This window comes from Ochotona princeps, chromosome 5 (assembly GCF_030435755.1).
Source record: "Ochotona princeps isolate mOchPri1 chromosome 5, mOchPri1.hap1, whole genome shotgun sequence".
Classification (NCBI taxonomy): domain Eukaryota; kingdom Metazoa; phylum Chordata; class Mammalia; order Lagomorpha; family Ochotonidae; genus Ochotona; species Ochotona princeps.
In genome coordinates this window covers 27,693,536-27,708,886 of record NC_080836.1, presented here as the reverse complement: position 1 = coordinate 27,708,886, position 15,351 = coordinate 27,693,536, and the positions used below count along the sequence as shown (strand labels likewise).

General features: G+C 39.0%; 1 protein-coding gene across 2 annotated transcripts in view; it reads right to left on the bottom strand.

The window, feature by feature from the left end:
• Nucleotides 1–15,351, bottom strand: part of ARHGAP15 (Rho GTPase activating protein 15) — a 625,244-nt gene that overhangs the window by 74,399 nt on the left and 535,494 nt on the right. The window lies entirely within an intron of this gene.

Below are 15,351 nucleotides of genomic sequence, written 5' to 3'. Positions count from 1 at the left end.
AAATAATCATAGTATTAGAAGTGGAAGACAGAAAGGAAACTCTGTTAATGAAATCTTTTGGCACTGCAATTGTGGTACTATATACAAAACATGGTGGTGAGACAGGCAGATTCCTTAGAAATATAATGGTTTATGTACTTCACTTTTACAGTATCAGGGAATCTAGAACTGGAGTAGGAAAAACTCAGTGTCAGGGTCATGGATCATGAGGGATCCAACATGTTGATAAAAACCTTTGCTAGAGCTGTTTATGAACGTGTCACCTGGGTATGGCTCCTAGGCCAGGATTAAGCTAAAACTGAAGCAGAGGGTAAAAGGAAACAGGTATAGACTGTTGGATACATTTCTCCCTTCTGTGATGAGTAAACACAACGGACTTCCCAACAATGTGTGACCTATGAATAAACTCATTTCTGGTAAGAGGACAATGCACACAAGAATTGCAGAAGTCTTACAATAACCCTGCAAATATTCGGAAACTAATATCTTTAACAGATTTTGATACATCCTGGAATCTATACGACATACAAAAAAACTATGGAAGATAAATATATACCAGGATAAGACAGGAAGAATATAGATGATTTGAAGAAAAACAATGTGCAAGCCAATCAAATTTTGCACTAAAGGTTAAATTGCTACTGCAGGACAATTTTGTCAGTGACCTGTATAACTAGCTAGAGAAGTCATCCTGGAATGTGAAGATTTATAAACAATGATAGGGAATAAGACATGCTAGAAATCAGAATTTAAAGGTTATCTACAATTTGAAACCATACATGAGGAAGAAATGGCAACATTTGAAAATTAAAAAAAAACAACCAAACTGTAATAAGGATACAACTAAAATTCCTGTGAGTGCAAAAACTGTCTCAGTATTGAAAATGATGGTGTGAATCTAAGAAAATAGTATGGAACAGGAATATTACCTTGATTTTGCAGAGATTTACTTGTTTGAAAGTCAGAGAGACACAAAGAGGATGGTGTGCCTTCGATATGTTGGTCCAACATTCAGGAGTCAGGAACTCCAATCTGCTCCCTTTTATGAGTGGCAGAGGCCCAAGTATGTGGGCCATCTTCTGCGGCCGTCACATGCATATTAGCAGGAAGCTGAATCAGAAACTGAATAGCTGTAGGGCTGGTACCTTTGTGTCATGCTAATCCTCTCTGCCTGATAGCACCCGCATCCCATATGAGCCCCAGTTATTGTCCAGGCTGCTCTACTTCCCATCCAGCTTGCTGATCATGGCCTGGGAGACAGTAGATGATGGTCCATATCCATAGGCCCCTGCACCCATGTGGGAGATCTGGAGGAGGCTCCCAGTTTAGGATTGGCTCAGTTCTGGTCATTTCAGCCATTTGGGTGGTGAACCAGAGGATGGAAACCCTCTCTATCTCTGTCTCTCCTTCTCTATAAATTCTGCCTTTCAAATAAAAATAAATCCTTTTTTTTTTTGTTAAAGGAATTGAATAACTGGAACTTGAACCAGCACTCGGTTCTGAGACAATGACCTAATAAATGGTGGTTTAACCCACTGTGACACTATGCAGTTCCTATATTGATGTATCTTGAAACAGCAAGGACAAACTATTATCTTAAATTTAGAAATGTAATACATAAGGAAAGACTCAGGCTCCTAACACTTTTCTAATGAGATTTTAAGAGAAAGCACAGTAGCATCTTCTGATTTTAATCAGAGGAACCTGTGTCCCTCCCTAAAGTATATACTCAAAAAACGGTTTGTTGCATGCAAAGACAACAGAAAGACATTCTCATCTATGAAAAGATTTATAATAACACAGCTTTCTTGAAAAGTTTACTTGAAAGCTTATGTAAATCTACCAAGTGGTGAATCAAAATTTATTCCTCAAGAATCAAGAGATTATAAACAAAACTAAGCATCTTCTTTACTTAGCTGGGATCTCAAACACAGAAGGCCCCAGTGGATTATTTCTGGCCTCCACACTTTGCTGTTGGTACCAGGAAATGTTATTTCTTGTGGTCTGCTCCTCACAGCTCAGGTGAAAGTTCAAGGCATGTGTGATGATGACTTCAGACAGGACTGCTATTCATACCAAACTTTTTGTCTAGCAAATAGTACCATTGGAACATGGTGGTGGATAGCTAAACAAGGTTTTTCTTCCCCCCACTTCTCCCTTATAGGCTGAGATGAGGAGAGTAACAGAATGTTTACTTACATTGCTAAGAACCCTTGATAAACATGGTTTGTATTTATAATTACTGTACTGAAAAAACTGAGTGGGGAACAGTTAAAAATCAAGCCTAGTAGCTACAATACATGAATTTTCTTATGTCACACATGCTTTAAATTAAGTAGACTAGGAAATAAACAAAACAAAGGGACAGACTTGAAACAAAATATTCCCAAAATAAGATAAAACTTACAATGATTTTACCTTATTATTTTAACTTGTTTTGTAAATCCCAATTTCAATACATTATTATTTTTTAGTCTGTAAAGTGAAAGAGTTTAATGCAAGCTTTTAAATTGCTTAGAAATTATACAATTACAGCTTAGCTAAGCAGTTAACTGAAAAGACTGCAATTAATACATTAAAATATTAATTATGATAAGCCATCTTGAATAGATGAACATAAATTTTGTTTTCTATTTAAAAATATTTTTCCATTTAAAAAACATTTCCTGTTTGTGGTAATGAATATGAGTTATTCTGACATAAGGAAATCTTGGGGTGGGTGTTTGGCACAGTGGTTCAGCTGTCACTTGGGATGCTGACGTGCCCTATGTCAGTGACTGAGTTTGCTTCCTGGACCCACTCTCCATTTTGGCTTCCGGCTAATGTGTACCATGGGAAGTTGCCTGTGATGCCTCAAATGCCCATGCCTCTCACATGAAGGAACTGGAGTGTGCTTCAGGCTTTTAACTTCAGTCTGCACTAGCCCTGCTTTTGGCAGGCAGTTAGGAAACAAACCAGCAGATGGAGGATCTCTGTCTTCCCATTGTTTTTTCTGTCTGCCTGCCCAACATGAACACATTTTCAAAAAAAATTTAAAAATGATAATTATCTGTGTTTCATAGGATGATAACCTTAGGTTTGGTCTCTTCCATGGGTGGGGGTGTGGGAATATTTCTACAGATCAGTCCACTTTTAGGAAAATCACACCTTCCAGGTATGGCAGCTCATCTTTTATTTAGTAATGATACTCTAATGTGAGTTTGCCACTTTATTCTTAGGGGTGAAAATACTTGGCGTAGGAACACTTGCAGAGAGAAAATAGAAGATATGGAATGACATACATAGCACTATATATTTGCAATATGAAGAAAGGCCAAGGACTCTGCAGTGCTGTGTGTGTGTGTAAATATATTGTGCTTTAATGCTCTAATCTCTAGTTCTTCTTCAAGCAAATTATTTCTTAGAGAATTTGTTGGCTATTAGACTGAGTTCCTAAGGAGTAGAAAATACGACCCATACACATGGTGCTAGTTCCTGAATAAGCGAGTACAGTGTCATGTCTAAGTCTCAAAAAAATAGGGAGCTGTTCACATTGTATTGAAACACATATTTTATTCCCAAATCTGGGCCTTTAAAGTCATATAATCTTCTTTTCCCTTTTAAAAATTATATCTAAGGATGTTTTTGTATTGTAGAGGAAAATAGATAAATGAGGTAGTTATTTAGCTGATTTATATCCTTAAGCTTCAAGTTTGCCTCAACTGTTCTGCACTTATTAGATGCCCAATTAATATCTTCTGATTAAATTATTCAGATAAATGACTTGGTTCCTCACTGTACCTTACATGCATAGTGAGCTGAGAAATTATTCTTTAGAGTTAATGTTAAGAGCTAGTTCCTGGATCTACTAAGGAGGAATACAAAGGACCAAAAGTTAAATATCTGCCATGCAGAAGCTCTTAGACACACAAGAATGAAAATGTTTCGGTTTAATTTTTAGTCAAAAGCGTTGTTAGTTTTGTATGGACCAGTAATTTGGAACAATCTGGTTCACCAGGTTTGTAGAATACTTACGACAGCCCCCTGTTGGTTAATCTTAGAATGCGTTGTGATTCCACTCTGTCCTCTGGATGACCAGATATATTTAAGCATATATAATTGACCTTGTGATTAGAAGGGATTTCAGGTGGGGGTAAATTATCCCCTTTATTTGCTGAATATCATTTTCAAAATTAGACAAATTCAAAAATTTTCTGTGGTGAAGGATATAAAAAAGCAGTATCAATTTCTAATGAATTACTGGTAATGTAAGAGATATGGGGAATGTTTAAGCAGAATTAGACTAAAATGTACATTTGCACATATTATAATGGGATTCCTTAAAGAGGTTGGAAGGGATTGCTATGGTTAGAGACTGCTGCGTTGCAAAGTCTCTTCTGTTCTTACAGTAGCCAATTTCTAGCTGAATTTAAAAAAGAGAATAAAGTTGTTTTCTTACATAATTAAGCAATGGCCCTTTCAATTGATAGACATACTCCAGGACTTTAGAAATAAAATAAAATAATAATAATAAAGGATGCAAATGTTGTCCTTTTCCAGCTAACATAATTTTTTTTAAAGTAAACATCAGCTCCTCCAGGGAGATTTCGATTTGAAGACTGTTTATTATATCATTTGAATAGGACTAGACCTGGCCTTTTGACTTTGAACCACTACCAAATTTCAGGCTGTGAGGAAATTGTTCTACATTTCCTGACAAATTGAGTTAAGCAGACATTAAGTGGGCTTTAAGAAAACAAATGGCCATCTTTATCACAGGTGGACACTGATGGCTTAATGGGGCCTGGGCTGATTGTATCACTTCTAATGGCTTGACGGGAAGCATTAGGGTTTTTGCATAAAGAACTGGCATTGCGAACCCTGCTAACACAGACCTGTCAAGCGCTCTGTATCCCTTTGTGCACGGAAGCAGATGTTTGTATGTATACTATGAACTGGCATTAGAGCAAGCGACAGATGCCTGTATGAATGCCAGGTTTGTGAATTTTTACAGCAGGAGCATGTTCTGAGGAAGTGCAGCCCTGCCCTCTATCATAGGTAATTCCCAGTGGAACTTGCTAAATCCCAGCTATGTTTTCATTATTTGGCTTTCCTAGCAACTGGATGAATGTGACTATCCTGAAAATGCAAGATGAGAGCCCTACCGAATTCTTGCAGATTTGCAAAGAGCTCGCTGTGTTTTGAACTTGGACTTTTGCACTGTAATGGCAACCAACTTGCTCAGAGGAGCGGGTGGTATTATAGCTCTCTAATTAAAACTTACTTCAGTGTTTATCTGCCAGGCCTCCCCTGTGTCTCCCCACATTCCTACCCCCAGACTCCTGAGAAAATTCAACTTGGATTTGGAGCTTTCTCGTTCTGGTAACATTCAAAACTTACACTCTAGTTGTCTGTCAACAATAGAAACAGGTAGCTTGCAGTCCATTAAACAAACACAGTGCCCCCCTCACTTTTATTTGACATTTTATTTGGCTGTGACAAATGAGCAGCAGTTGGATTATAACATAATTTGTCTTGTCTTTATTACCAGCACAAAGGACACCATTCATTAATTATTCTGCCGTTGCAGCTTAACACTGACTGGAAAGGTCCGTCTTCGGACAGATGGCGGGGACGATGTTATTTATATCAATCAGCCAAAATCCTCAACAAGGATTACTGTTCCTGAGACTACAATGATTTATTTCTTTTTACCTCACCCTCCCTCAACCCCTTCTGCTTTCAGAGATTTCTCTATAAAAATGAAATTTGATGGGAATCTTAAAGCAAAGCCATATTTAACCTGTTAGCTTGCAAAACAACATGCATGCTACATCAGTTTAACTGCATGACATTAGCCACATATTTTTTAAACTGCTCAGGGTTTTTTGATCTTTCATTCTAGAAAGGAAGATTAACTGAAGGTCTCAGGGCAGCAAGTTCAGCAGAAGTTTGCCTCTTCTGTGACATCGTCTTGCTGTGGCCCTTGGGACCCCCCAATAATAAGGATATTGCACTGTCAAGCTTTTTTTCCCCCTCCTCTGCTGAGATGAGATGATCCATCCTATTTCAGAATCCAGAAGTCTTTCTGTATGATAGGGTGGGATATTTAGTTACAACAAAACAAAAAATAAAGCAGCAACTGCCAAACCCCATGTTTAATCTAGGATCAAATCAAAGCAACGAAGAAGTCTAATCCTCGGGTCTCTCCTGTTTCCACCTCTCGACTGTCCTCTCAGCAGGCAGTGGTTGGGTGGGAATGGGCAATGAGCAGGTGATTTACCTTGCTTATTTTGTGTTGCTATTGATTCTTTCTAATATGTGCTGATCAAGCACTAATAAAAATCCTGACTGGATTCAGAAGTGACATTCTTCTACACATTTTTTCAGCAGTGTTTCTGCGTGTGGCTGTTTCTTCAACTAAAATCTTTAGGAAAGCGGTATTGCGAAGAAGCACAGATTATTGAACTAAAGCATGAGAATTTTTTTTAAGTTTTCTGCCTTGAATATAATAAAGAAAATAATGCAGAAAGTTTTTTTTTGTCTCCAGAAATTATTGGTATAACCTTGCTATCCTGATTAGTTTGCAAATATTAAAAGTCCCATCAAGACAAATATGAGCAACATGCAAATACCCTTGCAGGTTGTGATTAAGATTTTAAATGTATCCTTTTGCTTTTAGTTAATGAAAAACAAAGTCTTGGAGGATCTAAGTTGTAATTTATTAAACATGAAAGGCTCCTTGATGAAATATAGAAATGAGATATATTTTGCATTTCAAAGATTTAAGCTGACAACTTACTTGCATGCAAATAAGAGCAAGATTTGTAAAAATATTTGAAAAGAAATTATTCCTGAATGTACTTATTACAATAATGTGGCATGTAGATAAGAGAAACACACAGCATTAAAAGACATTCATTTCTCCAAAGTCTTAAAATTAGCTTCTTTCTGCCATTGTGTATTAATGTTCTTCTTCAGGAATGCAGCATATTAAAGAACTGAACAGAATTAGTAATAAATTTGTTAATTACAAATTTAAGCAACACGACTGTGTTGTTTTCCCAATATGTTTTTTTTCAAAAGCAGAATTGCTAATGCATTTTAATCATTTATGTATAAACATTTGAGGATAAAATATTCTGAAGTTTATCAATTTCAAGGGCTGTTTATTTGCTAGCAAAATAGGCCATGTTATACAACATATATCTTATCATTTTTGCTCATCAAATCCCCATTTGCTGAATGCAAATTTCTCTGGTCTAAGTGCTCTTGCACCTCAATTTAAATGAATAATAGGATCGACTCTATTAAAATCAGTTTAAGGTTGCCATGGGTGACATATCAGTAGGGTTAAAATGAGAAAAAAAGGTCACAGAATCAGTCCTTACAACCTGTTTTTTATCATAATGAAGCATATGTAAGACTCGACGAAGGCTTAAATAACAATATGTCACTTAGGCAATACTTTAGTTTGTGGGTCTTCTTAAAAAATCTTTTTTTTAACCACAATGTATTCCAAACAAAATAAACGTAAAATTATAGTGCCATCAATAACTCTGGGAATGTATTCAGTTGCATTGAAAATTAGAGAGTAAGCTCTTGTGTTATTACCCAAGACTGGCAGATTGTGGATTTGCAAAAATAACAGAACTCTTCCAAAAAAAAGGGGGGGGGGGTGGGACAGTTACTTCGGCTGCAGTAGATCTACTCTTACAAGGATCCAGCTAGGTGTCTGAGTCAGATTAACAAAGAGTATAGAAAATATCCTTAAATGTTTCGTGTGAGAAAAATCTGTGTCCTTTGTTAATGAGATTTGCAGAATTATTCCTGTAGTTAATGGTAAACCCTGGAACAGCATCAGAGGACATGGAAGATATCCTGGGGCAACTCTTCTGGTGATGGCTTTGGGCTCTTGAAAGCTGTGCAGGCAAGACTGTCGCTGCGGGAATATACACCTATATACTGTCATGTGTATGCGATGTGCATGATCATGCTTTTGGATCTTTATCTCTTAGAGTCAGTTCTATTTCTTAAAGTCACACTCTCAATGATGATTTTATATTATTTATAATTCTCGTTTGGATTTCAGAGAATCACATTTTTGTTACAAGTGTTAAATTTCCTATCTTTCTTAAACCTGCAATAAAAAAGGGGGGAAATCTCCTTGTTTGCTAAGGTTAGAGTGTTGGTTTAATTTTCATAGAAGGGTGGAATATTTTGAAGTGAGTAACATTTACCAAGTCATTAGTTTTATGCAAACTAGGAAGGAAGATGAAAGAAAAAAATTATCAATTATTTATGGATTGTTAAAATGTATCTTACTGCACTGCTACTGTATAGAAATGACAATTAGCCAAACTTACCTTCTTTAATTAATAATGCATACATTATGCTCTTTGGGCCACTAATCACCAGCTCTACAAATTTGTTTGACACTGTTGAAGATACCTATCACATGGGTTAAAAAAAGAACAATGCTCTACCAGCTGCAGCCAACTTCCAGCCTTCTAGCAAAGCTTAACATGCTGTAGCAGTTCCAGGGAGCAAAATGGTGGTCCTTCAGCTGCTTGACATGGTGAATGTGGCACCAAGCTGCAGATGCTGCCTGTCATGCCCCAGCCACCAAAGAATTCGCTCTGTAGCGCAGACTGCTGACTCAGAGATGAACACCCCCACTCCCAGGTTCATTTCCATAATTGTAGAGTGGAAATCCTCCCAGGTAAATTGGTCCGTGTTGCCTTAAAGCTGCATTTACCATATTTTTGTGAACTCAAATAGAGACATATGGCTGAGTAAAAGGATAGACTATTTGAGAACTAAACCACTATAGAAACTCTAGGATGAATGGTAACCATGCGAGTAACAAAATCCTCATCAAACCTGTGATGACAGCATTTTGTTGCCATGATTGAAAAGTTATTTTTGCTAAAGAAGTAACAAAATGTAATTTTTAAGCTAATAAGTCAACGCCACGAAAATTTTACTTTAAGAAAATTGTCCTTTCTCTGCAACATTCTACAGTTTAAGGAGTGAGAATCCAGTCTCTTTATTTTATTCATAAATCTGAAGGCAATGGCAGCCCTGGGAAAGGTGGTAAAAGTTTCACATGTGGCACTGAATTAACACCAAGGTGTAGGAGTTTTATTTCTCTGAGGTTACTAATTCACTGATTCATATTGAGCTGTTTGCTGAAGTGGTCAAGAGGCCAGCTGACATTGGGATCAGGTAGACACTCGGCTGTCACTGATTTCATCCCAGAGTCACACACACCACAATGAGGCAGCAGCTTGTAGCGTTTGGAAGGAGAAATGAGACTGGTGCAGCTCCCTCACATATGGTGTTTAGCAGACTACACTTCCCATTTGCTCCTCCGAAAGGTGTGCATTTTCAAGGGATAATGCCAAGTGTTCTTTGTGCAAGGGTGTCTTTGCATTGAAAGGTGATGTGTCTGACACATGTTGGCAGGATACTGTGAAGGGGCTTTGGATTTTCCACCGACTTTCGCTAAGACAAGAGAATAAGACTGTACCTTATCAAAGGTAGTAGTCTGACATTTGGGATGGTAGGATCACAGCTCCATAGTGCACTAAGAAATACTTGCGGCAGGGGTGGGGAAGGGTTGGTGGTGATTATTTTACTGATGATATTCGTCACTACCTTGCATGAATTTTGCTTTGTGGCTTTTTGTATCAATACATGCAGACTAGTGGAACTGCCACCTAAACAGACTGATTGTTTTCAAGAAGAATTTGAATTAGAGCTGTGATGTGTGGGCATAGGAAAACTAGAATGTGTCATCCTCATGAAACCCTTTCTATTTCAGCTGCACCAAATGAAATGCAGAATCAGAATCAGAGTGAAGAAGGGCACAGAAGCAGCCTGAGAGAAGAACCAATGCTTCTTGTCAACTGAGGAGATTTCTCATTTCTATTGTGAGCATTGGGTATCTTCCCACCTACTATTTAGAAGGATTTCTGTTAGTCTTCTGTGAAAGATTGCTCTCATTTATTTAACTGATGCCACATGGCTCAGCTTCATAACCAGCATAGAATTTCTAGAGATTAAAAAAACCCAAGTTTCTATCTATGCAAATACCAAACTCGAATTTGAGTTATAATTGCTGTAAGTTTTTCCACATTATAGTATAAATTTGCTGGATTTCTTAATATTGAACATACTGTAGCTCACATTTTGCCCCGGTCAATGTTTACCTGACAAAATGCAGTACAGATTTTTTCAACAACATTCTGCGTCACACAGAAAAATAACGTGTGGATTTTTTCCATGTTTTTGTTTGTTATATGCAAAGTATTTGCCATAATTTATGGAAATTATTGGAATTATAAATATAAAGGCATTGCCAAAAGATTTAACTATCCCTCCATGGCAAATTGTCTTTAAACATGACCATTTTTCTTTCTTTTCTCCCTTCTTTCTATCATTCACTTATGGACCAGACACCCTTGCAGGCTCTTGCCTCTGGCCTTCTGTGAGAATGTTAGTTAGCAATGCTCATAAAAACTCAATTCATCAATGTGAACATAATTTGCTATGAACAGAAAGCTCACAAAAGGGTGAATTTGTCAGATAGACAGGTGGCCTGAGATCTCTCCCTGATACTGAATGATATGAATAATAGATTCTGGTAAATGTATGCCAAGACTTGAGCTGTAAACACAGCTGCCTCCATTCCCTTCCAGAAAAACAGCTTCGAGGACGAAAGCACAGGAGCCACAGTTCCACCTGAGGACCTAAGCTTGTACGTACACACACACACACACACACACACACACCCTCATTCAAGAAATAAACAACCCCCATAAAAAAGGACAGAGTTAGACGAATCTTCATGTGTCTCCCTCTCCAAGAGAAAGACATTTTTAAGGCTATCTTAGGCAGAGGAGATTTAATAAAAGAGAAAGAGAAAGGAAATAGATTTTCCTAATGCTCTTGGTTCCACGTTATTCAAGTGTCCGATTTTATAAAAGACACAAATCAACAGTGCTAATAAACTTCGAAATATTGTAACTCCTATTTTAATAATGAGCAAAAATAAGGCAGCAGGTTGACTATGCAGAAGCACTGTGCTTGAAATCATTCTAGTAATTCATGGCTATTTGTCTTATGGGTTATTAAGTATTTATTAAGGTTCAAGTATAATGTAGCCTTTTCTACAATTTACTCTGAACTTTAAAAATCTGTTTTGCAAATTGTTTTCCAGGTAATGCACAAACCCACTTAAGAGTCAAATCCCAGGATTTTAGAAGATTCTAGCTGAATGCAGCATACTTTTTTTTAATCTTTACAAATATTGGTACATATAGTTGACTTACTCTAATAGAATTTATGATTGACTTCTGTAATCTATTGGCAAAGATACAGGACAAGACTTGGTTACTTACTCCAGAAAAGCTGTTTATTAAAGTAAAATATGCATATTATTTGTGGCACGAGAGATAAATTTAATAGTTGCATATTTATTTTAGTGTGTTTTGGGAAAGTGACAATAAAAACGATTGACTTTTCTGAATATTATTGCTCAAGGTAAAGTTAATATGTAAACATAAATGCCATTTCATTTTAGGAAAAACACTTAATGGTATTACCAAAACCACAATCAATGAAGTTAGATATGAATGAATGAAGTTTGGGACAATTAACCTATTTCTGAATTATAATAATCTAAAAATTATTATTAAATTAAAATGAAATAATAATAATTATTTTTTAATATTTATTTATTTTTATTGGAAAGGAGGATATACATAGAGGAGGAGAGACAGAGAGGAAGATCTTCCATTCAATGATTCACTCCCCAAGTGAGCGCAACGGCCAATGCTACGCCAATCCGAAGCCAGGAACCTGGAACCTCCTCCAGGTCTCCCACACGGGTGCAGGAACCCAAGGCTTTGGGCGGTCCTCCACTGCTTTCCCAGGCCACAAGCAGGGAGCTGGATGGGAAGTGGAGCTGCCAGGATTAGAACCGGCGCCCATATGGGATCCCGGTGCGTTCAGGGCTAGGACTTTAGCTGGTAGGCCACACCGCTGGGCCCAAAATGAAATAATTATTAAAAGCAATTACACAGTTGGGCATTTTGTGCAGCTGTTAAGATGCTATTTGGGGTGCCAGGATCTCATACAAGAATGCCTGAGTTTTAGTTTCATCTCTGTTCTTTATTCCAACTTCCGGTTACTCTGCTCCCTTTAAGGCACATGTGATGGTTCATGTTGGATCCCTATCACCCAGTTGGGAGACCCAGACTGAGTTCCCAGCTTTTAACTTTGGTCTAGCCACCCTCTGCCACTGAAAGCATTTGAGAAGTGAATTAGTGGGTTGCAGATTTGACTGTCCCTCTGTCTATGCAGCTCAAATTAAACACTCTGTCTATACTCTGTCATGGTAGTGCAATTTTGCATGCAGGATCTTCATGTTTTATTTTTATCTTTAATCTTTTAATTTGTTAACTCAGTGTCTTGTACATGGTAAGTACTCAATAACTGCTCATTATATGCAGACATAAATAAATTCAATTTCTTAAACCCATGTTAATATTGTCTGACTTGTGGCTTCATTATAAAACAAGGTTATTCCATCCAGCACAGTAAAATCCAAGCTATCAAAGATTTAAAATCTTTACTAAGCCCTTGATCTAAATTGAAGAATATTGTAGGTGTCTATTGACAGAAATGTATAGGCAGTTTTTAGTCTTTTCACGTCAACCAGGAGGAGTGATATGAGACACATACAATTAATATCCAAGGCACAGTAAAGAGGTACAGGTTTCTATGGGGATTTGAGGAAGGAAAATACACCTCTCTGAGATAATTAAGAAAGAGTGTATAAAAGTTTAACTGGGATTTCAGTAACCAAGGATCCTATGGCCTGAGAGAAATAAACATTCTTTGGCTTCTCTAATGATTCAGTTACCAGATTCATCAACTATATTTTATATATTCTACAACTTCAGGTCAAAACAATTAAATCCTTAAATAGGATAATCAGGTCTGAATTCCCTGTTTCATCTCTTTCTCATTACACCATAACTAACTGATACTCTCAATAAAAACTAAAATTACTAGAAACACAACATCTACCAAATAAATGGTAGTATTACAGAAACTGTATGGGACCAAAATATGTTGAAAGATACCGGAAAATACACACGTGGTCTCTTGATCACTTCCGCCTGTTTTATCTGGAAAATTTTAAACATTATTTGACTAGTTGAGAGGGATGTACATCCATGTGTGTCTCTGATTACAGGATCAAGGTATAGAGGAAGGCAGATGGGACAAATGATTCATTTTTTTTCTCCTTCATCCACAGAATGAGAAGGGGTAGGGGTCACTCTTTTCTGTCAAACCACATCAGCATCTACGGATGGAGGAACAGTTATTTTAGAGACCTCTATGTGGGCAGAAAGTTCTGAGGGTGTGACTGGAGTGGTTTTGATAGTTCTGAGACATCGTTGGTTTCATTGCACCAAGGTTGAGAAAATCTTTCCAAGGTTTATTGGATGTCAAAGTTCACCTTGGTGCATCCACAGACCCAGGAGCATGTTACAAAACCTACCCAGGAGGGTGGTCCAACCTGTTCTGTACTGCATTCTCTGCTGCCCTAGGTGAGCTGGCTGTCATGCCTGCATGTGCATCTGGGTAAGCTGAATATTGCATAGGCATCAGTAGCTGAAGGAGTCCAGTATCCAACCTAGGACCATACATATTGTGATTTTCCCTGTGGCCAAGGTTTGAGGCCAGCAGTCGAGGTGGAGAGTCCCCAAGAAGCCTTGCCTGGGATGACCTTGGATTTGAGTTGTATATGCAGCTAGTGTAGGGTCAGGTTCAGTCTTTCACTTGCACCAGCCAACATACATGCCAGTGGATGCAGTTGTCTGGTCAGTTCCTCTCCTGGCCTCAACTCTCATGTGAACTGATGGGTGCTGGAGTCCACCAGGTCCACTCACAGATCTGGTTTTTGCATGTGCTGGCATGTACTATAGCCTAGCCCATTCTGTCCTGCTGTTGTGTACCTACGGGTGCTGCAGCTTAGCTCAGTCCAATCTGTTCCAAATCCAGCCCACAGGCTTACTGATGGGTCAGGTCTGCCATTAGCCTTGGCTTTTATGCTCACCAGTAGGAGCTGTAACCTAGCAGAGGAGTGCCACAATTTCCTTACCAGGCCCAGATCTTGTGCTTGCCAGGGGGTACTGTGATCCAGATTGACATGAGTCATACTCAGACCCAACACTTGCCAGTGGGTTCTATGACTTTAGCCCAGCTGGCCTGTACCCATTCTGGCTCTCATGGATGTCAGCAAGTATGACAGCTCTAGTAGCCCAACCTGGCCCACCCCAGTTCCAACTCTCACACACCAGTGGAAGCAATGGCCCAGGAAGGGAGTTTCTAAAGTTCCCCTACCAAGCCTGCTTCCAGCCCTCAGTTTTGTACAAACCAGCAGATGCCGAGTCTCAGTCTGAGATGGCCTGTTCCCAGTCCCAACTCTCGCCAGTGGGTCCAGCAGCTGAGCTCAGCTTGGCCTACTTTCAGTCCTGGTGGTATTGCAATCCAAACTAGGTTGGCCCGCACTTATCCTGGTTCTCATTGTGCCAGTTTGTGCTGTGGACTGGCACACCCTGGTCTGCTCCAAGACCTGATTCACACATATGCCAACAGGTGCTGCAGCCCAGCCTGGCCTGGCTTCCCCCAGCTCTTGCTCTCTGCTCACCAGCAGGAGCTCTGTGGCCTAGCAGGGGAGACCCTCAAGTTCTTCTGCAGGGTCAGCTACCAACCTTGGATCTCACATGCGTCGGTGGGTGCTGCAGCCCAGGCTAACATGGCTGGCTTCCAGTCCTGGCACTCACTGGCAGTTACTACAGCCTTGCCTGACTGGCCTGTATCCATTGTGTTCTTGCTGGTGGGTGCCACAGCCTAGCCCAACCTGACCCACCCCTCGACCTGGCTCTTATGTGGAACTAGCTGATGCTGCAGTCTAGCCACGCCTTCCTCACAGCAATTCTGGCTCTTGCAAATGTCAGCATGTACTGGAGACTAGCACAGTCTAGTACGCCCCAAACCCAGACTGTTTGCATGACAACGGGTGCTGCAGACTTACCCAGCCCAGTCCACTCCTAGCCCTAGGTCTTGTACTGCCCAGTGGGAATTGCAGCCCAGAAGGGAACTCCCCAAAGTTCTACCAGGAACATTCCCAGCTCTAAATCTCTATATGTCTTTCCAGTCACTCTCATTCTCCCTGGTTAACAAAGCCTAATGCTTGAGACACGGAACTATAACAATAGCTTACAAAAGAACTATTCAAAATAAAACCTAAATCTGCTCTTGCATTACATTATACAACAGGAATATTATTTA